This window comes from Grammomys surdaster, unplaced genomic scaffold (assembly GCF_004785775.1).
Source record: "Grammomys surdaster isolate TR1022 unplaced genomic scaffold, NIH_TR_1.0 271, whole genome shotgun sequence".
Classification (NCBI taxonomy): Eukaryota; Metazoa; Chordata; class Mammalia; order Rodentia; family Muridae; genus Grammomys; species Grammomys surdaster.
This window is the reverse complement of record NW_021604712.1, coordinates 474602-501599: the sequence shown is the minus strand read 5'-3', so window position 1 is coordinate 501599 and position 26998 is coordinate 474602. Positions and strand designations below refer to the sequence as shown.

Genomic DNA, 26998 nt, shown 5'->3' with positions numbered 1-26998 from the left:
AGATAGATAGATAGATAGATAGATAGATAGATAGATAGATAGATAGAAACATACATATGTGTGTGAATGGATAGATAAAGATATTCCAATAATGTGTTTTGGAGACTTAGCCATAACATGTATATAATTCTAATTAACTTTTCTGTTTATATTAACTTGCATTCCCCTATTTACCCATTATTCCTTTACAAAACTTGGGATTTTGCTATTAAAAGCAATAATCAGACTATCTCATTGTGTTGATAGTTATTAACTCTGAAAAGAAGTACAATGTTTTGATTAAGACTAGCTTGACTTCTACATCTGTCAGGAGCAGGACATATAGGTCATTCTGCATTGTTTCCATTGCAGAGTTTAAAACCTACAACTACAGGCTGAAGGCTAAGCAGAAAGGAGACAAAGTTCTCATGGCCTGCAAACTTGCCCTGTAGTAGAACCATTCATGAAGTGTCTGTCACAAGGCTTGCCACATTACAGGCATCCCTGCATTCTTAGCATCATGTGCCTGAGCCTCTGCTTGGCTGATACCACAGAACCCTCCTTTAGACTTGCCTGAGTGACGTACTAACTCATTAATAAGCCTAACTGGCAAACTATTCATTTTGTACAATTTCAACCCAACAAACAGTGAAGAAAGGAGTATGCTAACCATAAGGAAAATCTCTGTTTGGTATAGAAATAGAGGTCTTTTTTTAACATTGCTGGGTTTTCTCCATCCTTATCATTGGTGTTTGTCCAAGCAAATGTACTCAATGCACACCGCCCCTCTCTTGCAAGTCCAGGGTTCTCTACCACAGTTTCAAGAACCTTCCATCCAGCATCAGTTAGGCATCTCATCTCATCTGTAGCCACATCCACATCCTCCTCTCAGTCAGTGCCTTCCTTCTCTAAGAGAATCCCCACATATCCAAGGAGTGTCCAATTGATATTTTTTTTTAAAAGTTAAATATCATTTTCCTCTCCAATGTTTGGCCAGCACCAGCATGGGCATTTTATACCACTTTACTATCTGAGTTATTGTCATTTTTTGAGTAACCCCATATAGTAGCTCTTATAGCACCTTATTTTAATTATGCTAAGAGATGCCCATCTCCCGTTCTTCGCTGTGAGTTCTGGTGTGAGGCCCATCTTACACTTCATTCTACCTCATACTTTGCTCTTCACACATTAAAGTGAGCAAATGCTTTGTAAATGTATCAAATACAACCAATCCCTAGTTGACTGCTAGCAAGAATGAGGGAACATAAGCATGGTGCTCTCTGTATTTATTGATTCACCCTTGAGAATCAGGCACTTTTAGCAGATCTGTAACAAAGTATTATGATCACAATGGTAAGAAGTTGATGAGTGTTGTGTAATAGCTGAAACCATTCAACCTACACACCACCCTATAACATGGCTACTATTACAGAGCACAGTTTAGAGATGAGGGGAACCAAGAATTTGAGTAGCTACTCAAAGCCAAATAGAATTAAATGACCCAGCTATTAATTCTAGAGCCTATCATCAACCATGAATATTAGGCAAGGTCATACAGGAGCAACGTAAATCAAATTTCATATTTGTAGAAATTATGTTTTCGACGGGCGGTGGTGGCGCACGCCTTTAATCCCAGCCCTTGGGAGGCAGAGGCAGGTGGATTTCTGAGTTCAAGGCCAGCCTGGTCTACAGAGTGAGTTCCAGGACAGCCAGGGCTACACAGAGAAACCCTGTCTCGAAAAAAAAAAAATTATGTTTTCAAAGTAGCTTCACATTCTATTGTTTATTTTAATCATCACAGTTCTGGCAGGTTGCATCAACCCAAACAGATGTCCTTTCCCTCATATTATAGATTTGGCAGCTGTGAGTCAACTAATTTACACAGTACACTCAAGGATAAGAAGTTTCATTCAGGACGTGCAAAGCTATGTGATGATAACAAATAGCCCCCAAATACCAAAGACTTAAAACGGAGCCTATTTTACAGGTTGACTGTGACTCTGCTATAGCCTGCTCCATATTGTCCTCACTCTGAGAGCAGCACAACACAGCAGAAGCAGTTTTGACCATTGCTGCTCATGATGGCATAGGGGAACAAAGAACTGGCAAGGTATGAACTAACTCTCCACACCACACTTACGCGGACATAGGTCATTTCATGCATACTTCCTCAGTCAAAACTGGTCACATGGCTATAGTCAAATTCAACTAGGGAAAATGAACAATCATGTGTGGTCTACCCACACAAAAGGGCTCCAAACAGTTATATCTCACATCAAAGAGTGAGAGTATCAGTACCTCAACCCAAAAATGATGCCTTCTTCCATTCAGTGACATTCTAGAATAGAGAATCTTTACTTCATGCCTACATTCTTAGTGGGCTTCCTGGATGATGGTACACTGTCTAACGAGTCTTTAGAGGCCTGGAGTAATTTGTCTGAAATCACAAAAATTTGTTCTGGAATATTCTAAAACCTTCCAGAGATATAGGAAAGCTAGTTAATTGATAAATATCTATGACTAGACAAACAAACACACAAACAAAAAAAAACAAAATAAAATTACTGGATAGTCACCCTAGGAAAACAGGAGTGCATATTTGTAGAGATAATAGGAATGTTTGCTCATTAGCACCACGGAGTGAAAGCAACCTAACTACCCAAGATATTATCCCAACTTTTATTAGACGTGGAAGTAAAACTCATGAAGCTCAGAGATAGACCAGACTGGCAAAGTTGCACCTTTAAAAGGCAGAAAGAAGAGAGATGCATGCATTCCTGTGCCTTAACCATTGCTCTGTCCATCACCTCTGTCACAATCAAACATGTTTCTGCTTTCTCACCTCCACAGCCTATTCTGTTTAACTGAAACACAGTGTCCTCTCCTCTAGGTCACTTAGGATACAACACCTGCAAAGTTTCCCTCTGCTTACTCCAAATGCAGCCTAAATAAAGCTGTTTGATGTATAATGGTCGTTAACTAGGTTTCTACAAGAGAGAGGCTCTGTTGAGTCTTCATCTTTGACTGTCCGCTAGCAAACATAAGTGTGGGTTTTCAAATCCCATTATTTACGCTGCAAAGGGAAGAAGAAACTGTCAGTCCTTTTGGATAAAAATGGAGGTTTCATGTGCCTAAGCATGCTGGAGTGTGTATTGAATAATTTTGAGATTTTTTTTTTGTGGACTGAGTTCACAGCACTCATAGCTTCGCCAGGCATCTGTTTCGTGGCCACTTTATATGCACTTGACTTAAGAATTAGCACTATAGTAATACAAAGGGGAAACATTAAAGCTGAGAGCTTTCTAGTGTGAAGATGTGAGACAACTTTGAGATGATGAAATCCACTTTCATTCTGCATTGGCAAATGTCCTTGTGCTCTGTTATGGATCTGATGTCTTTAGGGGGCTCAGATCTTTAACAGTACATGGTCCACCATGAGGTCTGCCTAGTGCTTATCCCCAGCAAAGAGAATCACCATCAGTGTCATCATATACATCTTCCAGATGGCCCCCTTGCCTCTGATTTTGTTCTTGGATCTCTTTTTACATCCGATTTGGAAAATGTCAAAACAGAACAAAGTCAATGCTGCTTCACAGGAAATAATGAGGGATCTACACTGCTCCTCGGGATACTTCTGACGATATGGATATCAGCCCAAGTCCACACCAGTCAACACTCAAGGATAGATGATAGACGTGTACACAAGGTCCCACCTCTATTTATGGGGAAAGAGAGCATGAACTTGAGAAGGAGTGTATGTAGGCAACGGAGAGTGGGACATTTTTAATTTTTCATATTTTATTTATTATTTTAATACTTGTCTAATTAAAATATAATTATATCTCATTTCCCTTTCACTTTCCATTTTCACCTTCCTCCTTCTAGCCCTTCCTGTGTCCCCCTTCACTTCTCAAATTTATAACCTCTTCCTCTTTGGTTATCATTATCATCAATAGATAGATAGATAGATAGATAGATAGATAGATAGATAGATGTAGATAAATAGATAGATATGTATATGAGTACATGAGTATATATATATATATATATATATATATATATATATATACACATGTGTGTGTGTTTGTATGTATGCAAATGTATAACTGCAACATGCTGACTTCACTCTTGTTTTTGTGTGTATTTGATCTTAGGGTTGGCCATCCTGCAAGGGGTAATCCATTAAATGGCTAATCCCTTGGTGAAAGTTAACTCTCCTTTTTCTCAGCAGTCATCAGTTTCCTATAGTTCTTCTGTTGAGGTAAAAGTCAACATAAGAACAAAGAGATATTGTATTTACTGGTAAAAGAATCTCCACCCTAACAACCTACAATCCTGATGAATATGAAGTTCCAGGTAGCACAGCAGATATGAAGAATCATAGAGGAAAGCAGATGAGCAAATCCTGATAACTGACAACTCTAATATCTCATTCTAGAAATAGATAAAGTGGAAATGTCCTGTTGCAGGAAAGCTAAAAATGTTTGCTTGTCTATAAGGAACATTTGCAAGTGATATGAACCAGGCCTGTAAGAAAGCATCTGGGGACTATGGTTTCAATCATGAACCCAAAGCCCTAAGTCAGTATCATATGCCTGAAAATACTTAAAGGAAAAAACAAAATGAAAATCTGAAGATATTGAAACCAGCCCAGGTAAGTATTTTATGATAATAAATAAAAACCTTACCTAATGAAAAATATATGCATTTAAAATGAGTAAAAATAATAAGGAAATAAGAATGTACACTTTTACAACTGTACAACATACTACTAGTCTTTGCAAAGCAGTTAAGCAAGGAAAAAGGGTGGGGGCATATTACAACACATAATAATTACCACTGAAAACAATAGGATGTGTGGGCCATTCATGTGGCTGTGGTAATCCAAGGTAAGCATCATTTATCTTTTTTATCAAAAACTAACAAGAAAATTAATATGAAATCAGATAAAATACTATAACAATGACTACCTTAAATATTAAAGAATTATTCTAAAGAGAAATATACAAGATCTTTCCAGAGGAAAGCCTGAAACTCTATCAAAAATCTTTATAATAGAACTGCACATATGGAAAGATTTACCATCTTCATGTATAGTTATGATAATTCTAAGGGAGAATTTTTTTTAGAACTAGATTGTATTAGTATGTTAATTCAGAGAAAAGCTGACTTTATAAATTCAGAAACATTTGAAATATATAAACACACACACAAATACAGACACACATGCCCACACTGTCATCCACCATATTTTGGGGGCACTGGTTTCTGGTCATAATCTTGGATATCAAAATCGATGAGTGCTCAAATCACCTTGAAAGGATTACTTAATACTCACATCCCCCTACATAATCTCTAAATACTTCTAATCATCTGTAGATTGCATACAACACCAACATAATATAAAGTCTATGTGCACACTTGCTATACTGTGGTTTCTAGGGAGAAATGATTCCCAGATTTAGTTACTATTCTGTAGAGATGCAACCATCATAGTCTTCACTCTATAGTACACAATGAGGCACAAAGAAAACAAGTTCTAAGCAGTGGGTGTTGGAAAAAGGCTGTGACCACCTTGGAACGTGTTGCAGGCCAAGGCATTTGAGTAGAGTCAGCAGAGTGGGCAGAATACAGAACATTTAAATTTCACTGCTTGGAATTAAAAAAAAAAATCTTTTCCACCCGCAGATGATTAAATCTGCTGGTAGCTGATCTAATCAAAGTGTCTACAAAACAAGGGAAACAACTGAGGAAAGTGACAGTCTTCAGAAAAAAGAAATCTGGAAGAAATCTGATAACTACACATGTGGCACTATAAAAAAGAAAAACTAAAAATACTGAACAATAAGAAATCAAACAAGGTAATCCATGAATGGGTTAATGAATGGTAAATTCTCAAAAGATAAAGTACAAATAGACAATAAACTTGTGAAAAGGGTTCAACATTATTACCCACCAGAGAAATGTAAATCAAAACTACATTGTGATTCTAAGTCATCCCAGTCATGATGGCGATCATTACGGAGACAAGAGCAAAGTTGATGGGGGTACAGAGAAAAGTAAAACCCTAGACATTGATGGTGGGAATGCAGATCAGTCCCACCATGATGCTCATAAAAACTAAAAATAGATCTACCATATACCAGCTAAAGCACTCCTGGGTATTTACTCAAAGGACTCCAAGTCATTGTTTCATAAAGATATCTGCACACTGACGTATAAAAACATTGTTCACAGCAATCAGATTACAGACCCAATCTAAGTGTTTGTCAACCAAATAATGAATAAAGAAAGCGTGGTATATTGCACCACTGATCTATAGAGCCATAAAGAAAAAAAAAGTTGTGTCATTTGCAGAAAAATGGGTACAACTAGAGATCCTTGTATTAAATGAATGAATTCAGTCTTAGAGAGACACAGTTTGTAGGTTTTCTCTCATTTTGGAAATCCCAGATTTTATGTATATACATAAAACCATGATTATACATGTATGACATGAAAATAGAAGTGGAAATCTATAGGGAAATGAAGGAGACAAACCAAAGTGGGAGCAAAGGAGAAGGGTAGGAGGTAATAGGGGAAACACAGTCAACGTATGTTATATATTTGTATGAAAATGTATAACAGAATATTAATAATACAGACCCCACAGTAATGGGAACCAGCTTGTGAACAGGAACAGATAATAATAATAATAGCATAATAATAATAATTAATAATAGCATCATGTAGAGAAAGGAGGAAATGAAATAAAATTTTGGCACAGCACCATAAAAGAGGAATGGTATTTGGAGAATAAAAGCAAAGATGGGAAATAAGACATAGAATGGCCAGGATTTGGTTTGTATTAGAAGCTGCTGCAAATAAGTGCAAATAAGTGAAAGGAGAGCTGTGATACGTGTTGGGTCCAAACAAGTGCTTTCAAATTAGTTTTCTTTTCAAACAAATCTCTAGGTAACTTCCACCAGTTAGACTACAGAGTCACATTGAAGGAGAACTGTATTTTGTTTGGGCTTCCAAATTTTCTCAGCCTGAAGGGGTAGACTTCTTATGCTGACAGATCCCTGCAGCACTACCCCTTGGCCTTTGTGAAAGGCAGATACATGGCAAAGCTTCAGGTCCGTCTGTCTATAATCATCCCTGTTTAAATGAGGTCAGCATGAGGACATATCGATAAAATAATTTGATAAAAGCTAATGTGAAATCACCACAAACTGTATAAATACAGTAGACCCAAATTTCTTAATACAGACAGATATTTTATGAATACCAAATATCTTTGCTAGAATTGCTATTTCTCTTATTATCTTGATTAAATCTTAATGTAATTTTTTTTAAAGCTGTCCTACCAGCACCAGACATAGGTGTGATGCAGAAATTTACATACAGGGAAACACCCTTATACATAAAACACATTTTTAGAAAAAAAAAATTAAGCTGCCCTAGGGTCAATGAATGGTTTGATTCGGCAGGTAAGGGCCCTTTCTGTGCAAACCTGTCACTAAGTTTGATCCCTTGAGTCACATAAAACCAGGATGGAAGAACTAACTCCATATAATTGTTCTCTGACCTCTCCAAACATGTACAGTGGCATATATACACAGACAGACAGACAGACAGATAGATATACATATACACATAGAGAGAGAGAAAATGAGAGAGCACATGAGAACACACACACATATATATACATACATACATACATACATACATACATACGAAATGGAGTCACAAAAACAAAGCTGCCTTAATCTTCAACTATGTGGCTCAGGTTTTTCCCAAAGTCCCTAACCACCAAAACACAATGATTAATACAGCAAACATCTTTTTAAAAGTCCTCAAAGTTTCTTCCTAGTAAATGAAAATAGAAGGTTATTAATTATATCTGACACTCAATAATAATTAACAAATACACGTATATTTGTAACAAGGACAAAAATATATTAACACACCCACACACAAAACGAACTGAAATCAAATGATTTCAAGATTACTGTTATTTTTCTAGGTGTCAAAGTAGTAATCTGAAATACACATTCCAACATCTAAAGATTTCCTGTGGTGAATTATTATAAAACATGGGGCTGGGACTCTAGCTTAGTGGTAGAGTGCTCACTTAGCATGCAGAAAACCCTGAGTTCATTTCCTGGAGCTATGAAAGTAAGTAAATAAATAGCTGTGGATTCTATCTTCAAATCTGATGCCTTCCTGATGATAAACACAAGCAATCAAGTTCATGAGCAGGAGAGCGGTCGTCAGCATATAGGACAGTGACCTCGGTCTGCTCTCAGGCTCAGAGAGGAAGCTGATTGGAGTGTCTTCTTATTTTGCTGACAAGTAGAAAATTATTGATTGAATGTGAGATCTGAAATTCATCTCTTACTGAGAAACATTTAAGAACGTTATAGAATTTTTTTTACCCCTGCAATAAATCTATTGAGTAATGGGAAAAAGCATCTACTCACAAATACAGAGAAATATTTCCTCAAGTAGTCACGCCAGATAAATTATTCACCTCCTACAATATGCCACAAAATGTGCTGCCAATAGATTGTTTTTTGAAGTGCAGCGTTCACGCACATGGGGATGAATGTTTATAAAATGTTAATGCCTGTCAGTTTCTTCAAAAGTATGACTTGCATATGACTGAACTCAAGCACTGGCTGTAAGAATTCAGCATGTTCAGACAAGCATTCCTTTAAAATGCAAAAAGTTAAACAAATCCTAGTAAGTTTCTTTTGTGTATTTAGTTGGCATGGCAAGCCTCTTTCACCTACAAAAGATAGAAGCCTTCTATATTTTTTTAAGTTCATTAAGCTTCTAGAATCAGCTACCCTGAGGTAGATATAATGGCCTCCTTTTAACAATTAAAAAAAATCCAAGGCTGGCAAGATATCAAAGGCACTTGTCACCAAGCTTGGTGACCTGAGAGAAATCCTTGGGATGCATATTGCATAAGTGAACCAAGTCCTGATAGTTGTCCTCTGACCTCCACATACTAGCAGAAACATGCACACCCATTCATGTGTACACATACCATACATACGTACAAAATAAATACATGTAAAATAGATCTCTATAATTAGAAACTTCAGTGTAGCCACCAAGCTGCAAACTGCAGAGCTAAGCTTTGAAACAAGCCTGACCCAACTCCATGTATGTTGCTTTTTCCATTAAAAATCAGCTGAGACACTGTGTTTTGCCTGATGTCTTATCTAACAGCAAAACATAAAGAAAATAACTTATCTCACTGGTCTCATTACATAAAAATAAAACATGTCTATGGCAACAGGCTATTGGATAGTTCTCCAGAGACCATGGAGGTGCCACAAGCTTTGGGTGTAAAACAAACCAACCTTGGTTTCCTTTTAAGACATTTCTTTTTTTCCCCTTTATTTGTTTATTCACTTTTCATCCTGACCACAGACCTCTCTCCTTCCAGTACCTCCCTCACACTGTCCCTCCCCCCATACCTTCCTCTCCTTCATCTTTGAAAAGGGTGAGTTACCCCTGGGTACCAACACACCCTGATACCTCAAATCACTACAGGACTAGGTTCATCATTTCCCACTGAAGCCAGTCAAGACAGCCCAGTTAAGGGACGGAATCCACAGGCAGGCAACAGAGTAAGGGTAAGCCCCTGCTCCAGTAGTTACGGAACCCACATAAAAACCAAGCTGTAGGTCTGCTACATAGGCCTTGGTCGTCTCACTGATGGACAGAGCATATTTTGTTGGGATAAAGGAAGCAAATAATTCCATGCTCAAACACACATCCTTGTTCACAGAAGGAAAAATATCACAGTGTAGAGTATGTATTCTGCCTGTTGGTAGTAATGATGGAGTGGAAGAGAAGAACAGGTAGACGCAGCCTCAGTGCTGACAGCACATCTCAGGGGAAGCCTAAGGGCATCCTACTGGTGTTTGCACAGTTGGGTGCTCTAACATCCAAAATGATAAAACTAGTGTTGACCTAATGCACTGTGCAGTGGGCATTGAACTCATGATGTGGTGTTAGACCTCACTTACATGACTTTTAGCAAGTTATTTAACCCTCTCTGCTATTAAAGTTCCCTCATAGGGAAAAGGAAGATAATTATATCTGCCTGGCAGGGGATTGTGGGCGCTAATGAGATTCCTGGACCAAAGTAATAGTTCAATAAATGTTAGTCATTATCATCATCTGAGCCCTGGATGCGTTCTCACTATTTGACTTATGATAACAATTACCTCTATTTTCTTAGGAGGTCCCCAAAGGTTACTGGCCTGCAGGCATGAGGGCTAGGAATATATTCACACACACACACACACACACACACACACACACACACACACACACCCGTGCCCTTTAAGCTTTGTTGGAGAAACACCGTATTTCCTAAAGCAGCCATGAGCTCTAGGTCAACAAAACCAGGGCTCTTCTGAGCAGTGACTAGAAACAGCTTCACCCCTCGAAGGCTCTGCAGCAAACGATCCTTTTGATTTTTTCAAATGAAGCAAGGAAATCATTGCACCAAGTCAGAGACCATGTGCAGAAATCCAAAGACACGCAAACAGGGGAAACAAACATGTGCTGCTTGCTCTTATTACTGTGACTTACAGATCAAAACAAACTCAATTTGGAAGCTTAATTTCTTACATTGACCTATCACTGATGTTCAACTGGATGGGCAGACACTTATGAATATTTATCCCCCTTGAAACAGATCTTCTGTGGTGTTATTTCATTAACTTGAACAGACCAAGTGTTTACAGATGTTTTCAGTACACATTCTTGCAGAATAGCCTTAAAAGTCTTAAGAAGACCGTGACATTTTGACTTATGTTTTTCAAAGAAATTTTTGAAGAGCTGAAGGAAATTGCATCTGACTGCTTGATTCTGGATAAGGTGGTGATGGTTGTATAGATAAGCGGGTGCCAATGGTGAAATGAAACTCACTTCGATGTAACAGAGAAGCCATGAGTGTAGGCATTTCTCAGGATCATAAAGGAAGCAGCCACTGATGAACACTAAGAGAGGAAACAAGCAAAAATAGAGACGAGTTGGAAAAAAGAAAGGTACCAAAGTGATGATCAGAGAGTGTCTCAGGAATGTTGTAGGGACAAGAGCACATCTTAGAAGCATTAACCAGAGCTAGACCGATGCTCAATAAATAACTGGCTTCTCTCCTCAGCTCTTACATCATCTGACATCCAATTCATGATGCTTAGGCAAAGCAATGAGAAGTCACTTTTACTGAGAGATTGCTTATGTGTGGGGCAGCATGCCAAGCATCTAATAGTCTTCTTTCATCTATTGGAATAGGAACCACTAGTGATTTTATTTACTATAGTGTAGATGTATATCTCTCTCTTTATCTGTATATTAGCTCCCTATGGAAAACTGAACCTCTGAGAAATTAAATGACCTGCCTAGGAACATGTAGGAAAACCAATGCAGAACCAGGCAATGTGACTCAGAATCCATGGGTTTCTCATAGATGAAAAAAGATTCTGAAAAGTTAGGAAAAAATGACACTGTATATCTAGCCCTTTTGTAGTATGGGAGAAAAAAAAACTATGTAAATTTTTTCAGATCAAACTTTAATACAGCTGACACAGAATGAGGAATGCAAAGAATGCTGGGAATGGGGTCTTCTGAGCTTTGGGGACTTCCTGAGCTTTGTGGTGCTTCTTTCATTTCCATTTTATCTTTGAGTTTCCTTGCGTGGGTGGGGTGGGCATGCGCCACACATATGTGAAGTCCAGAGGACAACCTCGGGCATGGATCCTCAGGTGCCTTCTACTTTCTGTTTGAGATATGGGCTCTTCATAGCCTGGAACATAGGCCATGCTAACTAGTCTGTTTCCACAACTCTTCTTGCTATCTGTGAGATTACAAGTGCACTTTTTAATGTGAGTTTTAGGGTTCTAATCTCACATTCTCCTACACACAAGGCAAGTTCTTTACCTCAGCCCTTTTATTTTTATGTTGTGGAGAAGGAGGAGGAGAGGGAAGAGGAGGAGGAGGAAGAGGAGGAGGAGGAGGAGGAGGGAGAGGAGGAAGAGGAGGAGGAGGAGGAAGAGGAGGAGGAAGAGGAGGAGGTTTGGGAAGAATTTTTTGTTGGTTTGTCTTGTTTTGATTTTTTTTGAGTTTGGGTTTTGGCTATTTGTGTGTTTTCTCAGACATGATCTTGCTATGTAGTAGCCCTGGCTATTTTTACTACATTGACCAGCTTAGCCTCAAACATATAACAACCTCCCTGACTCAGCCTCTCAAGTTCTGGCATTACATGTGTGAGCTACCACACCTGACCATCTTCCCTTGCTACACATGATACAAAAGATAATTTCTAACAACTCTAATGATGTACTGACATTATTTTTAATTGATAATAAATTCACTGTGTATACTGCAAAAAGATGAGATTAATTCCAACAGCTTTTTAAAGAAGTGATCTTCAACTGCTTGTCATTAAACAACAGATAGCAATCAGATAAATAGTAGTCAGACAGAATGATCAGTTTGGTAATTGTTGTGTGGCAGTCACTCTTCTGAGTGATCATATAACTGTCATTACTGAGTGATAATTTGCCAGTCACTCCTTCCTGTAACAGTTATGGCTGAGCTGGTATTGGACTATTTGCAAAGTAACATAAGAAATTGCATATTATAATATCTGGTCTCCTAGCCAGAAAGAGGAAAGAGATTGGGGAGGGGGGTAAGATGGAGGGGAGGATTTACATTATAGGCATCTTATGAATTTAAATATAAAGGACAAGGAGAAAAAAATGAACTCTTGGAATTTTGTGCTTTTTTTTTCTTTCATTGAAACACACATCTGCAAATGCAAGATGTAGAACTACAATATCACTGTCTTTCTTAGGGAAAAATGGATTTGAATTAAAAACATACTGACACTTGAAAATGAATTCAAGTAGGCAAGCCAAGAAGAGGAGTGTTTTTCCCATGATTAATTTAAAGTGAAGGTGGTTTCCAGCATGGCAAGCTGTTCTCTAGGTTAGAAATCTCCCAAGGCCTGATGCATGGCCATCCATCCAACTGTCACTGTAAGGAACACCGGCACGCTTCAAACCTAGCACTACATTTGAGCCTCACATTATAGCTGATGCACAGCAGGGGCTCAACTAATATTTGCGAATTTGTTTGCACATGCATCCAAATGCATGGGGGAAAATGCTAGCTCAAGAAACCCAAAACACTGCAGTTCTCATTTCAAGTCTCTGAAATAAGATAATGAAATGGTCGGTAGTTGCATTGACGCAGTTTAGCTGAGAACACTTCTCAGGACAAGTTCATGAACTCCCCTTGAAAGCCAGGCAGCTTGTGGGATGCTGAGCCCTCACATTCTGCAGTTGGCCAACCCCATCAGCTCTCAAAGGTACATCAGTGCCCACCACAGTATCTCAGTTGTGTCAGCCCTGAAGCAACCCCAAAGGAAACAATTTAAAAGGTCTCTTCTGTATCCAAGCATCTGAGTGACTCCTTGTTTGTAAGGATTTCAACTAAGATTTCTTTTCCTGCTACCTGTAAAAATGTCACTCCTGAGGGAAACAAAGCCACAATTCTGCTGGATATTAGTTGACCCCAAGCCAAGCTCAGATGTCAGAACAGTCTTGTTCCCAGCTCCTGTAGTATTGTGGCAAGCACAGAAAGACCAGCTTTGTATGTCCACCTTCATGGATTGCATATTCCAAGGACAAGATGGACATTATAAATACACAGTCCAGTAAAAACAATAGGAATTACACCACTTGAAGTGGCTTTATTTAGTCTATGTTTTTGGAGATGTTCCCAGTAAGGTGCCCTATGAGTTGAGGTACCTCAATGATCAGTAATTAGAAAAAAGTTAAGATCACCATAAATTCTGACTACATATAAAGCAAGATTAATTAATCTAGCTAATTATGGGACTGCCCCCTTCACTTGAGTTCTTCAGATGATTCCCTTTGCCTTTCTGCTGTCTGCTATCAAAATATCCTATAGAGAGTCAGTTATAGGCCAGAAAACACTTTAACCTTAGTTATGAAGATACTAGTGAAAAGTACTTTGGATAGGAGCTATATAAACATTTGCTTGAGTCTGTTCCCATAGCACCTAGAACCAGTTCCTGTGTCCACTTTAAGATATATAGCTTTGTATGTCACAAGTTTAAGGTACTTTTTCCCTCAAACAGTCCATGAATTATGACAGACGCCACCACTTATTCCCTTGCTCATAAGACATCACCTGCCTAGAACAGAATTCCTCTGCTGAACTGTTTTATTGAAACTCACAGTCATTTTCTATGTGATTGTCAGGACATTCATCATGAGGACAAAGGAAATGAAAACTCCAGGCCCCAAAGCTGAGTGAATGTCAATGAGCAAACAGACCAAGGAAGCCAACAAGGCAGATCCACATTCAGGAAAACAGAGAGGGAGGGGAGAGACTATCTGCCAAGGACAGAATGGAACATAAATAGAATTTTCCTCCTGGAAAATTCCTTTGAAAATATTGACATTTTTGTCTTATTTTTATAACTTTCTTAACATCTTAAATAATGGCCTTGGGCAAAACAAACAAACAAATAAACAAGCAAAAACCAACTGTAGTATCTTTTGGAGTCATTTAATTGAAACTGCCATTAACAAGATAATATTCCCACTTTCAATTTTATGAAATTCATAGAACACATAACACTGTATTGTGAACTCAATGCATGGGGACATCTTCAGGAGGGTGTCTCATTTCTCTCCATTGCCAAATGCCTTAGCATAAATTCTGGCATAAAAACCCACTGGAGCCCCTGACGCACTTGCAGCGTAAAAGTGGCTTATCAAATGTCTCAGAATCAGGTGAAGAGAAAGGGGAAGTTCAGGGCTTAGGAGTCAGACCCATGACACTTTGAATTTTGACTTCTCTTTAATAGACACTAAGCACTGTAAAACAGATTGGCTTTCTAAAACTCAAGCTCTGTTTCTGTCAAATAGAGATTAAAAACCACTTACCAAATAGAGATAAAGACCATCCATGTTAGGGAGATATAGAAAGAACAAATCAGGCTCTGCAGGCTAAAACATCAACACTAGGAATAAGGAAATATATGTTCTCTTTACTTTCCCTGAAAATGATCAAATGATGTCACTGGTGAGAAATTTTCATTTTTATTCGTAGAAGAAAAATAAGGTGGAGACACAGACATCTTGACATTTTGTTGAAAGTGTGTGTGTGTGTGTGTGTGTGTGTGTGTGTGTGTGTGTGAATGTGTACACATATATGATGGTCAGGAGGTAGGGAGCCTTTTTCTTTTCCTTTAAGACAGGCTCTTTCCCTGGCTTGTAATGTCATCAAGTAGGCTAGATTAGCTGGCCAGTAAGTTCCAGGAATCTGCTCATCTCTGTCTCCCATCTCACCCTCACTGGGATTTTAAGAACACATCACTAACCCTGGCATTTTCTGTGGGCTCTAGAGCTTGTGCTCAGTTATTCTAGACTTAATTCATGCCTACCTAAACAGAACCCTGCACTGTGAGTCTGAAATTTGTTCCTCCTCTTTGGTGACAGCTACTAGGCTTCTAGAGAAGATGCTATGTCCATGGTTTCCAGAACTATATGGCAACTGTGTTAGCCACTTCCCTTGTAACAGAACACATGTCAAGAACAATTTAAGGGATGGAAGGTTTATTCTAATTCACGGTTTCAGAAGATTTGGGCAATAGACATTTACTCCATCCGTGATCTTTAACAGAATCTCATAGTGACAGGAACCTGGAGCAGAGGAGATCCTTTACCTCGTGGTAGAAAAGAAGCAGAGGTGAAGAACAGGAAATCCAGAATCAGATCTTATCTTCAAAGACTTTTCTTCAGTTACCTTCTTCTAACTAGAAGCTATCTCCTAAATTCTATACCACCTTCCAAAAAAGTGCCACCACAAGTTGGAAACCAAGTTTTCAACACAGGAGCCTGAAGAGGCATGTCATATTTAAACTGTAGCAGTGATTTATCTCTCCTTAGTGTCAGTTATGATTTGAGTATTGTTTAAGTGTCCCCAAAGTTTAATGTGCTGAAATTTAACCCCCCTCTTGAGAATTAAGAGAGTGGCAACTTAATCTAATTATATAGAGATAAAATTACAGAAGGTCACCAAGTGGAGTCTCACGGTTAAATCCTGGTGCCTTTGTCCCTTACTGAATTCTTGAAATGGTCTCCATCAACTTGGGACTCAGCCAACAAGATTATAATCAGAAAAGGACCCTCAAGTTTCAACCAGAATATAGAACCAAATATAGCCTCAAGAGTTTCATCATAGAAACAGGATCCACATAGCATCCCTCCTATAAACCTTACAGTGGTAAAAGTCTCCCACCCCAAGATCAAACAGCAACATCTGAACTCAGTTTCACTCTATCTATAGTCCACATCTCAAGCTGAATCCCACACGGAGTGGGGTAAACCACCAGGCTCAAAACACACATGCTGAAAGACTTGACTATTCAGGGCTAGCCTACAAACATCTCTCAGTAAACTTTGTAGAGCTGTCACAAATTCACAGAGCCCCTTCAGTAAAGCTTTGCTTCTGCTATGACTACATCGGATTCCATCTGTCCCCAAACTGAATTTTCCTCCAGAGGCTCTATCCCAAAGTACAATCTATCTGAGTCAGCTAGCCTGCTCGTCCTTCATGCTGGATGCCACCTAAACAAAAGCATTAATGGGACATAGGATGGGACAGTGCTGCAGTACAGGGAAAACCTATTTAAAGAACTGATCCTTACCTTTGAATTAAGTCTTTTCCCCCATAAACTCAGGGTAACACAGCATTCTACATTCAATTTCCAGCTAGGAAAGGATTTAACATGTGTAGTGACACCACTATGCATTCTGGAGCTTTCTACATAGCTACGACATACAGGACTGATAAGTTACCAACCTCAGGGACATGTAAAGGCTTAAGCAACTTGACTAAAGGCAAAGGGGTAAAGAAGCGAATCACAAATCTAGTTTCTCTTTCTCTCCAGCCCAACTTTCTTCACTAGGAAGGGTTCTGTTTCTAGGGCTCTTTAGCTCTCGCTGACACATAAATCTGAATTGCTTAAGGTTCTAGAGAGACCCACCAGCTCTACAGGAATCTGCTCAGCTCGCATGTGTTTGACAAGTGATGGAAGAACCCATACAATCAGTTTCTCAATGATTAGAGAAATTAACTGACAGTGGCAACAGTAGACATGACTTAAAAACTGTCATAGTGCTTCTTAGTGCACATTTTGATCAAGATCCTAAGGATGACGGAAATCCTTGGGTGAATGAAACTAAGGCAATCCCACCTTAAAATGGGATCTTTCACTGAGAAAGTGGTTAGAGCAAGATGCTGCCAGATGAAAGGCAAGACCAGGCCTTAGAGAACCACAGGAATCAACCCAGATGATTTGCATGGTAACTTGGACTCTGGTGAATACCTGCACTTCTTATGTGGGGCTTCCTAATAAAGAGTTCTGAGTCTTTGGTACAAACAGGAAACCTTTCTTCCTGGGCTGGAGCTGGGCAATCAGTCGGAGATATTGTGAGGGTATGGACACAGGATGAGTGGGTTGGAAGACACACCATGGACTCTGATGACAAGGCATGCCTAGGGGATGGGTAGCACCATAATACAGTCCTTGGTGTCATAATACAGTTACAGGGATCAATATCGATGACAGCCCTCCTGGATTAGCTGCAATAGAAACTTGAAATGTTGGTGTGCTGGTAGGACGAGGCTCTTATGAGTTAAATTCCAGCTACTTGTCACAGCTGCACTAAGTCTGCAGCCCAGGGCCATCCTCCTCTGCTTCTGTAGACTCTCTGAATACTCCAGGCTCTGCTTCTTGGTCACCTCTCCCTCTGGGCTCTCTCCTGTTTCTTCCCCGGCCAAGTGCCTGGCTCCTCCAACTGCCTGCTATTTAGTTCAGATGGAGCCTCTTCATTAAGACCCTCCCACCTACCCCACCAACCAGGAAGTCCCATCCTTCTTCCAGAATAATTAAAACTTAGCAAATGTACGCCTTTGTGCATAATGTGGGATCATCTTGGTATTGATTTATTCATTTGTTTATTATCTGAATTTTTCCACTTGGAACAAGATGGCTTTTCAAAGGCTGGTTTTTGCTCAGCCCAATAACAGACAGGCAATAATAATAACAAATAGCAATGCTTATGTCATCTTATTATAATAGATACTCATGATACTCATATTATATGTTATTCATATTGATTAACCTAATGCATTGGAGAGGAAATGTTTCTGTTCCTCAACATCATAGTCCAGCGAACTTAAGTCACCTGAAAGACTCACACAGCTGATAGAGAATAGAACTTGGAACCTAGATGAGCTATCTCCAAAGTGGAAAGTCTTACTCTCGTTTTCTCCTTTTACTTGTTGAGAAGAAACTGGAACCTTTGTGGGAGGAACCAGTGGAAAAGAACTTTTACACTAAGGAGGGAGGACTCTTGGGGATCTTATGCCCATCAGCCTGTCTCTCTCTAGGCTCTGCTCTGCCTCCCCAGCACTGGGATTAAATACCCAAAACATCACACTCCAGTTTTATTTTGTTTTTAATGTGAATTCTGGGCATAAAACTCAGTTCATCCTACTTGCAAAGCAAGTACCTTAGCAGTTGAGCTATCTCCCCAGCCCTAGCCAGTGTGCTTAAACAAACGCAGCTATCCACTATGCCATCACCCAGTAGGACCATCAACACAGCTACCAATCTGCAAAGTTTTTTGCATCACAACAGAGTTTCCACCCACAAAATGGGGCCTTCAGATTGGTGTTTCAAGACATGGTTATCCAAATGATAAGGTAAAGACTGTGATGTTCCTAACCCAACTCATCTCTCTCCATGTGTGATCCATGAGGCAAAGAATATTCAACAGCAGATCCCCTTAAATATCCTCTCTCGGAACACTGATGAGTCACAGGCTTTGTCAAAATGTCAAAAGAAGAAAGCACAAACTAGCAGAGCTGGCCTTTGTGGTTTACGAACGGCATTTTTCCAAAAGAGAGAAAAACTGTTGTCCGATCAATACAGCTGCCGCATCCATCCATCTCCTCATGAGCAGAAATGAGGCCATTTGAGTGGCCTGTGCATTTTTACAGCTGTGAGCACAGCCTCTGTGATCCATTCCAACCCATCGCTCAGAGAAAATTAGCTGCCAACCTGACACATGACCCTGTGAGTACAGTGAGCAGCCACAGCTACAGACAGACAAGGGCATAAAGACCCATCAAGTATCCAGCCCTGACCCCCAGAGCAAACATTCAAGCTCCTCATGCTCAGAAAGGTGGTAGCAATACTGCTGTGGACAACTTACAGTGTGTTTTGTACACATTATGAAATTGCACTGATAATGCCACTAGTGAGTACTACCCATGCTTCTATGTAGCAGCTGATCTCAACCTGTGGGTCACGATCCTTCTGAGGTTAAACGACCTTTTCATAGGGGTCCCCTAGACCATCAGAAAACACAGATACTTATATTATGATTCATAAAAGCAGCAAAATTGCAGTTATGAAGTAGCAATGAAATGATTTTATGGTTGGGTCACCACAATATTATATTAAAGGGCTGTAGCATTAGGAAGGTTGAGAAGCACTGGTTTCGAAGCAATGAAACTGAAACACAGACAGATCCAAGTGCTTGCCTGATATCATACAGCACAGCTATGATTCGAATGCAGAGAGCCTCACTGTAAAAACCCTGTTCCCGCTACCCCAACAAACAGCAGAACAGCTAAGCTAAAATGGACAATGAATGGTTTTGGTGGTTTGAACATGTTTGGCTCAGAGAGTGGCACAATTAGGAGCTGTGGCCTTGCTGGAGGAAGTGTCTCACTGTGGGGATGGGCAATGAGACCCTCCTCCTAGCCAAATGGAAGCCAGTCTTCTAGTGGCCTTCAAATGAAGATATAGAACTCTCAGCTCCCCGCCCCACACACACACCCCAAACCATGCCTACCTAGACTCTGCCATGCTCCTGTCTTGATAATAATGGGCTGAACCTCTGAATCTGTAAGCCAGCCACAATTAAATGTTGTCTTTCATAGAAGTTGACTTGGTCATGGTGTCTGTTCACAGCAGTAAAACCCTAAGACAATGGTCTCTACAGTGACTTCATCAATAGGAAAGTCACTGATTCTTTTCTTAACATGTTTCTCACTACCTTATTTATACTACTGATTTTCACAATGAAAAATCACAGATATATCACACAAGAGGGTGATGCCAAGTGATTGGGTGACTTACATATGAACAAATTGTTAACAAATTGTTAACTCAGTTCTTTCCACCAACTGTCCACACCAATGCAACTCCACCCCACTCCATCTCTACCCATCACCCTGTTCACTAACACCACTTAAAATGACCTCACTTACTCTTCAGTTACCCAGTTCCTGTTCACCTTTCACACCTGAGAGTGAACGTCCCTAAGGTGAAGTCTTGTCTGCCTTCCCACAACACTCACCACCAGCCAGAACATTTCCTGTGCACAGAGCGTCAAGGAAGTAGCTAAACATCAACATTGTGTGTTCCTGTGACTGAATCTCTTCTCTCAGCTGTTGTGAGAAAAGAGAGATAAGGACATATTACTAAGTCCTTCTTAAATAGGAAGTACCCTGTAACTCATGAGGTGGGAGGAGAAGGAGATGAAATTATCATATACAAAAAGATAAAGACATGGCCTACAGACCTCAGATGACCAATGGACCATGAGAGGGGTCATTTATAAAGTAACAGTAAACTCCTCAGGTTAAGGAGGGTACTTCAGCTTAGCTTTTCTCTGCACACAGGAGAACTCCATAGCCAAGGCCCACACTGTCATTTACTTTGTTCCAAAGGCTTAGGGCTCATTGTCATTTACATTACTAACACTCTAGGGGGATGAAGGAATACACTCGGCTCCATCTCTCCTGCTGATTGCAATGAAAACCCCTGTGCAAACTAGATAGAGCAACTACAGGAATATTCTAAATGTCAAATAATAGCAGGTATGCTAGAGAGGAAAATCAAAACACAAAGAAGAGAGAGTAGAGGGTGCTTCCTGGCTTGATTTTCTTTCAACTCTCAGTTCTTCTGGCTCATACTCCTCCAGTAGGGACCAACAGATGCATCTCTTGAGAAAATTTCCTTTTTGTGCCCTGAAGACCAGTAAATGGGACATCTGTGGGACAATGAATACAGTGACCTCCTCATGTTTTTTTCCTCCTGGCTGTCCATGCCCCAAGTTAATCACAGTCAAGAACCTGCATCCGAACAGCAGCCAGACCATGGTCAGCCACACAAGCACCAAACCTTGAGAGAAAAATCCTCTCTTATGACCAAGGGAAAGGGAGTCTTTCATCTGAAAAATGTGCACAGAGTCCCTTTAACATTGTTGTTTCTGTTTTATCTCACTGTTTTGACTCAAGAGGCAAATTGAACAGGAAGAATAAACCTCAAATCTCTAGCACGGGGTGCTGCAAGAAAAGGGGAATCCTGGGAGCAGAAGGTGTGGGGATGATCAGAAATTGGAAGGACCTGACAAGCACCATCTTATAGGCGATGACAGGATCATTTCCTAGCCCAAAGCCACAGAACAAACCCTATAAAAACTGACAGCAGTCAAGACCATCCTCAGATTCTATTCTGGCCCAGAGGTAGACCCTAGGAAAGCATCCACATCTACAAGGGCCTGGAACAGTAAAGTGCCATTGGAATCAGAACCCACAGACTAAAGCCAGAGTTTGCTTTCTGAACCTTGTTGAGCTGAATCTTACTGAAACTGAACCCCAATTACAAATCCACATGCTTTAGAAGATTTTAACAGAGTTTGGAATCTTCTGACTCAACACTCAAAATATTGATATGCAACTGTTCTAAGGTAGGATAAAATGACTGCTCAAATGTGAACTTACTAACCCTGGTGATTTAAATACGCTTGGAAGTAGCACTATAAGGAGATTTGGCTTTGTTGGAATACGTGTGGCTTTGTTGGAGGAAGTGTGTCACTGTGGGGGTGGGCCTTGAAGCTCCACCCAGTGCAGAAGAGTCAGTTTCTCCTGGCTGCAGTCAGATCAAGATGCAGAACTCTCAGCTCCTCCCATGCCACACTGACCTACACAGTACCATGCTTCCCACCTTGATAATAATGGACTGATTCTCTAAACCTGTAAGCCAGCTCCAATTAAATGTTGTCCTTATAAGAGTTGCCTTGGTCATGGTGTCTCGTCACAGCAAAAGCTTATCTAAGACACTAATCTCTAGATGCTATTGGATATGTATGGTAGGAGAGATCATGATGAAGTTAAGGACCTTGAGATGAGGCAAGTACGCTGGATGATCCTGATGACCCAACATCCTCACGGAGTACCTACAAAGCAGAGTAGGAAAAGGAGTAGGCAAAAGGAAGTGACAAAAGCCCAGTTGGTGATGGGCTCTAAAGACAGAGAAGGGGCCACAAGACCAGGAGAAGGAACACAGCCCTACAACACCAGGCCTGTACAAGAACAAATTTGTTTTAGGCCACAAGGTTCATAGTCATTTTTTCTCACTCAGAAAACAAAAACTCAATTTTAAATTATTCAAACAGAAAATTAGAAAAAATCACCTCATTGACTCTCAAGGGAAGTAATACTAAGCACCAACCTCCATTTGATTCTTTAGGGTTGTAATAAGTGGTTAACGGATGTTTGGTTCCAATCTGATGGTGCAGGGCAAGGGAGTTACCTATAAGAGGCAGGGCTTACTGATGGGCCAAAAGACTGCCACCCTGTCTTAAAAACACAAGGTGGTATAGAATGACACTCAAGATTGACCTCTGACCTCCATATCCATGTGCATATATGTACATGTGCACACACGCATGAGCACACACACTACATAAGTCAGAAAATAAAAAGTAGAAATAATCAAATGCCCTCTTTCAAGGAATCCATAGATCAGAAACAGGAAACCAGAGTCTATGCATGGACACACTGTTTTGGCTTAATGATAGAGGAGGGCTTTTGGCTGACAGTGTAGGTACATTCTAGGTCATGTGAAAACAAGCAAGGAAATGAAGAGAAACTTTGTCTTACAAAGCTCAAAGTGCCAAATTAGGTCCACTTTCCTGTAGGACTTGAAGATGCGTTCAGCTGGCTGAGGCCTGGAAGCGACTCCTGTGATAACCTGAGTGGAAGACCCAACCACATCTTGCCCAACTTTAGAACAACAGAAACACAAAACCAAGGCTCAGGAATCAAAAGTGTCTGACTCGTTACAGGAAAACAAAAGGAATCAGTAGCACACACTTTTCCTGTTCCCTGAGAACAATGCTTCTGTTCACTTCTGAGGTGCACAATATTACATTACTTGCTATTATTTTGATGCAACAAAGTATATTCAAGCACATTCCTATTTTTAAAAATGCACCTGTCCCTATATCTTGTTATTTTCCAGTAACCCAGCAAGTAATCTTAGGCATTTGACTGAATGTATGTGAATTTTTTTTTTCTGGAAGACAGCTTGTTAGAACAGGAATGACTTTACTAAAGGAATACACATTTTAAATGTTAACAGGTATGATCTCTATAATCTCTAAAAATAAATTGGTTTATACTTTCAGACAGTCTTTACATTCCACCATGCCTGGAAAAGGTTTTATCTACATGGTTACATGGCTACATAGGTTACACAGCCAGCTGACTGGGTTCTGGGAACTTACCTCATGTCCTCTACAAAAGAAGTCCTTGTTCTGGATCACTCATCCACCTCTCTAGCCTCACATTTTACATGTCATTGTCATAGAATTTTTTTTAGAATGTTTATGTTGTTCAATATATTTCTCTTAGAAATTTCTTGCTTACGTAAACCTTTAAGTATGCTACTCCAACATTTTTTTTAACTTTTCCTGTTTTACTCTCAAATTTGCAATCACTTTATTTACATATGACTTACATCCATCTCTAGGTTTGAGAAGTCATGTAATTCTATAGGCATTACCACAACTTAGACTATCCCATCCATGTTGCTACCATTAACCCTTGCTTCCATTCCAGCCCCCAAGAGACCATTCATGCATAAAGGATTGGCCTTCTCTACAGTTTCATAAATGAAATAATATAATTTCGTAGTGTGTATGCTTGGCTTGTTTCATTTGACATATGTTTTTGAACTCTGTGATGTTGATATATCACTAGTTCTGTCCTTTGTGCTGACAAGTACTGTGTCCATGTCTGTGGGTTCTACACCAAATAATCATGGATGAAGAATGTTCCAAAACATTCATATGTACTGAGCATGTACTGAATTCATTTCTCATCACTAGTCTCTAAAAGTATGCTACAACCACTAAGGAAATGCAAAACACTGTCTACTTAAGTCATACATGTGATAAGACAAACCAGTCAAATCAGAGCCTCTCTTGGAACTGCTGGACTCAATGTGCACTCAGAAACTGGACTCAGATATAAAGGCCAGAATCTAAAACCATCACTGATTTCCATCCATCTGGATCACCACCATGGTGTGCACATTATGGAACTTCTGAGTGTCTGAGCTAGACATAGCAGAGATTGCTGAGTCTAAGCTCTACCTTTCACAGGTGGAGACAGCAGAGGTCAGAGAAGGAAGCCAACCATGCACGGGCACAGAGAGGGAGCAAAGTCAGGACTCAACCAAATCCTCTAAACCCAAGATCAGCATCTCTGGTCTACACTCTCAGACCTCGATAAACCAGGAGGATGGTGTGGGTGGGTGAAACTTGGTGGTGTTAAAAAAGCACCTGATGTTGAAGGCACATGGTGTCCTCTGAAGTAAACACAAGAGATGAGGCAGATAAGGCCAAGTGGTAAAAGACACTGGATCCCACTCAGTCTGATGAACTTGTTCTTCATTCTGCAAACAGAGTCATGTTCTATAGTCTAGTTCAAATCCTGGCTCTGCCTCCTCACTCTCCTACAAAGTCCCTGTTAATTAACTCCAATGTGCTTCAGTCCCCTCTATATGATAGGTTGACAGCAGCAGTCTCATGACAGAGCTGTTGTGTGGAATAAGTGAGTAACAGTGTACAAAGTGCTTAGAACAGACTTTCGATGATGAGGACATTCTCAGCATTGAAAAAAATGGTTTTGTGCTGGTGGTCAAAATCCCCTGACTAGGAAGGCCATAGGCCTTGCTGAGGAGGATGCTCCTGTTGTTTTGCTGAATGGATATAACATACATATCAAATAGTACCTCTAAATATGTATGTTTATGCATAGGCTCATAACTAGTCAAAGTGCTCAAAATAAATGACTGTTGAACACTCAGCCTTAAATGAGATGTGTGCATCACCTCCTTCAAGGCTCAGGCAGGATCCCACAAGGGGCAGGAAGACTGTAAGAACTGGAGAAAGGGTGTTTTTGTAGAATGTTGCTTTCTGAACATAATGCAGAGTCACACACATGATGTCACAGCAGCTGTGGTTACTTGTGCAGGACTGAACAAGGTTGATGCCATCAACACATAGTCACAGAAGAAATGAAGGTAGAGGGAGGACTATTTGGAAGGAGGAAGGAATCAACAGGAGTCAGAGAGAGATAATAAAGGGTCACAGGAGGGTGAATACAGTCAAACTATAGCATCATATGCATGAACAAATCATAATGAAACCCATTATTATGTATAATTAATATATGCTAATAAATATCATTTAAAAATTTATGAGAAGAGTCTCAAAGAAATCTATGTTTTAATAAAATCATCCTGGGGACAAGAAAAAAGGTGGAGATATTTTTTATGTAGCTGGGATAGGCAGGAAGAGAAGAAAAGAGGAGAGACCGAAAGGCTGGGTCTCCCAAAGGGTCTCCAAACCCATCCCACTGGGACCTAGAGCATCTCTCCTTATGCCACACCTTTTTATTGAAGCCTCAGAAGTGGAGCTAACACAAACCATCTATTGTATCTCTGGTGAATTTGCATCCATTTTCTCTGAAGAATGCTTCTCAGAAGTCTCAGGAGGCTTTGATAAGGTTGGAATTGGAGAAAAAGGAAAAAGTCCTCCCCGAATCCTACTCTGAATTTCCAAATTCAGCACCGGCCACCTGCTGCCATGATTAAATGTGTGACATCCACAGGGCTTTGACCAGCTCCTGACCTGATGAGTCTCCACAAAGTCAAGGGTAACAACAAAAGACCCTGGGTAACAAAAGCCAGGCTCCGCTTGTGCCTGTTCTTGTTATCTGAGCCTTTAGCTTCCAGATGAGGCATCTGTGCTGCCACTTTATGAAAACATAAAAATTCCAATTAGCAGCCCACATAAAGGAAGTGAAGAGTTCTCCATGTGGCTCGTAAACCTGGGGAGTTTATGCCTGAGAACAAAGGCTAACAGGCTGTTACAGCCCGGAGGGTTCCCAGGTATTTGAAGCAGGTCATAGGAGCTTCCCTGGGAATTTTTTACTGTCACACTGAATTGATCACATACATCTCCATTTATCTGACTATCTGACATGGAATTTTGACTAGAAATTACTGGAGTGGGACAAGTGTTTGACTTGACCTTGTCTGTTAAGCCAGGTCGGTCACCAGGAAGTATGGTCAGCCAAGAGCCACTGGCATCAGTCTCTCCTCACTCACCTGCTTCTGCTCCTCTGGTTTTGCCGAAGTCCTCAGCTCCTGTGTCTATTTCCCAGCCTTCTGAGTTTCTTGAGCCTCAGGCTTTCCTGGGCTTGAACTCCCCCTGTTGGCCCCTGAGAAGGATCACTAGAAACAGAAGAAATGGGGGCTCTGTTTGTTAACGGTCGCCTAACTTTGTAAGTCTCTGGGTCTCTCATAAACCTTTCCCAGGCGTACATCATGCTCATCCTCATCAGCTAACCTCACACAAGTGACTCCATCTCCGAGCAGTCCCTTTGTCATACAGGCCCTCTCTGTCTTAGTGTGACAAGGAAGGGAACTCACTGGGATACCTCACTCCCAAGTGTCACAGGCAGTTGAATCCCTCTGAGACATTTCTACTAGACTCTAGCCTACAGTGGCCTGGTATCCTCCATGACAGGAACATAA

The 26998-nt window shown here is 40.2% G+C and overlaps 1 protein-coding gene across 5 annotated transcripts in view; it reads right to left on the bottom strand.

Annotated features, from left to right (window-relative positions):
* Sv2b (synaptic vesicle glycoprotein 2B) overlaps window positions 1-26998 on the bottom strand; it is a 172393-nt gene that overhangs the window by 98374 nt on the left and 47021 nt on the right. Inside the window, exon 2 of one of the 5 annotated variants that reach the window (XM_028776673.1) lies at window positions 24738-24992. The exons of the other annotated variants lie outside the window; for them this stretch is intronic. The gene's annotated coding sequence lies outside the window, so the exon portion shown is untranslated. The remainder of the gene's footprint in view (window positions 1-24737; window positions 24993-26998) is intronic. 5 annotated transcript variants of the gene reach the window in all.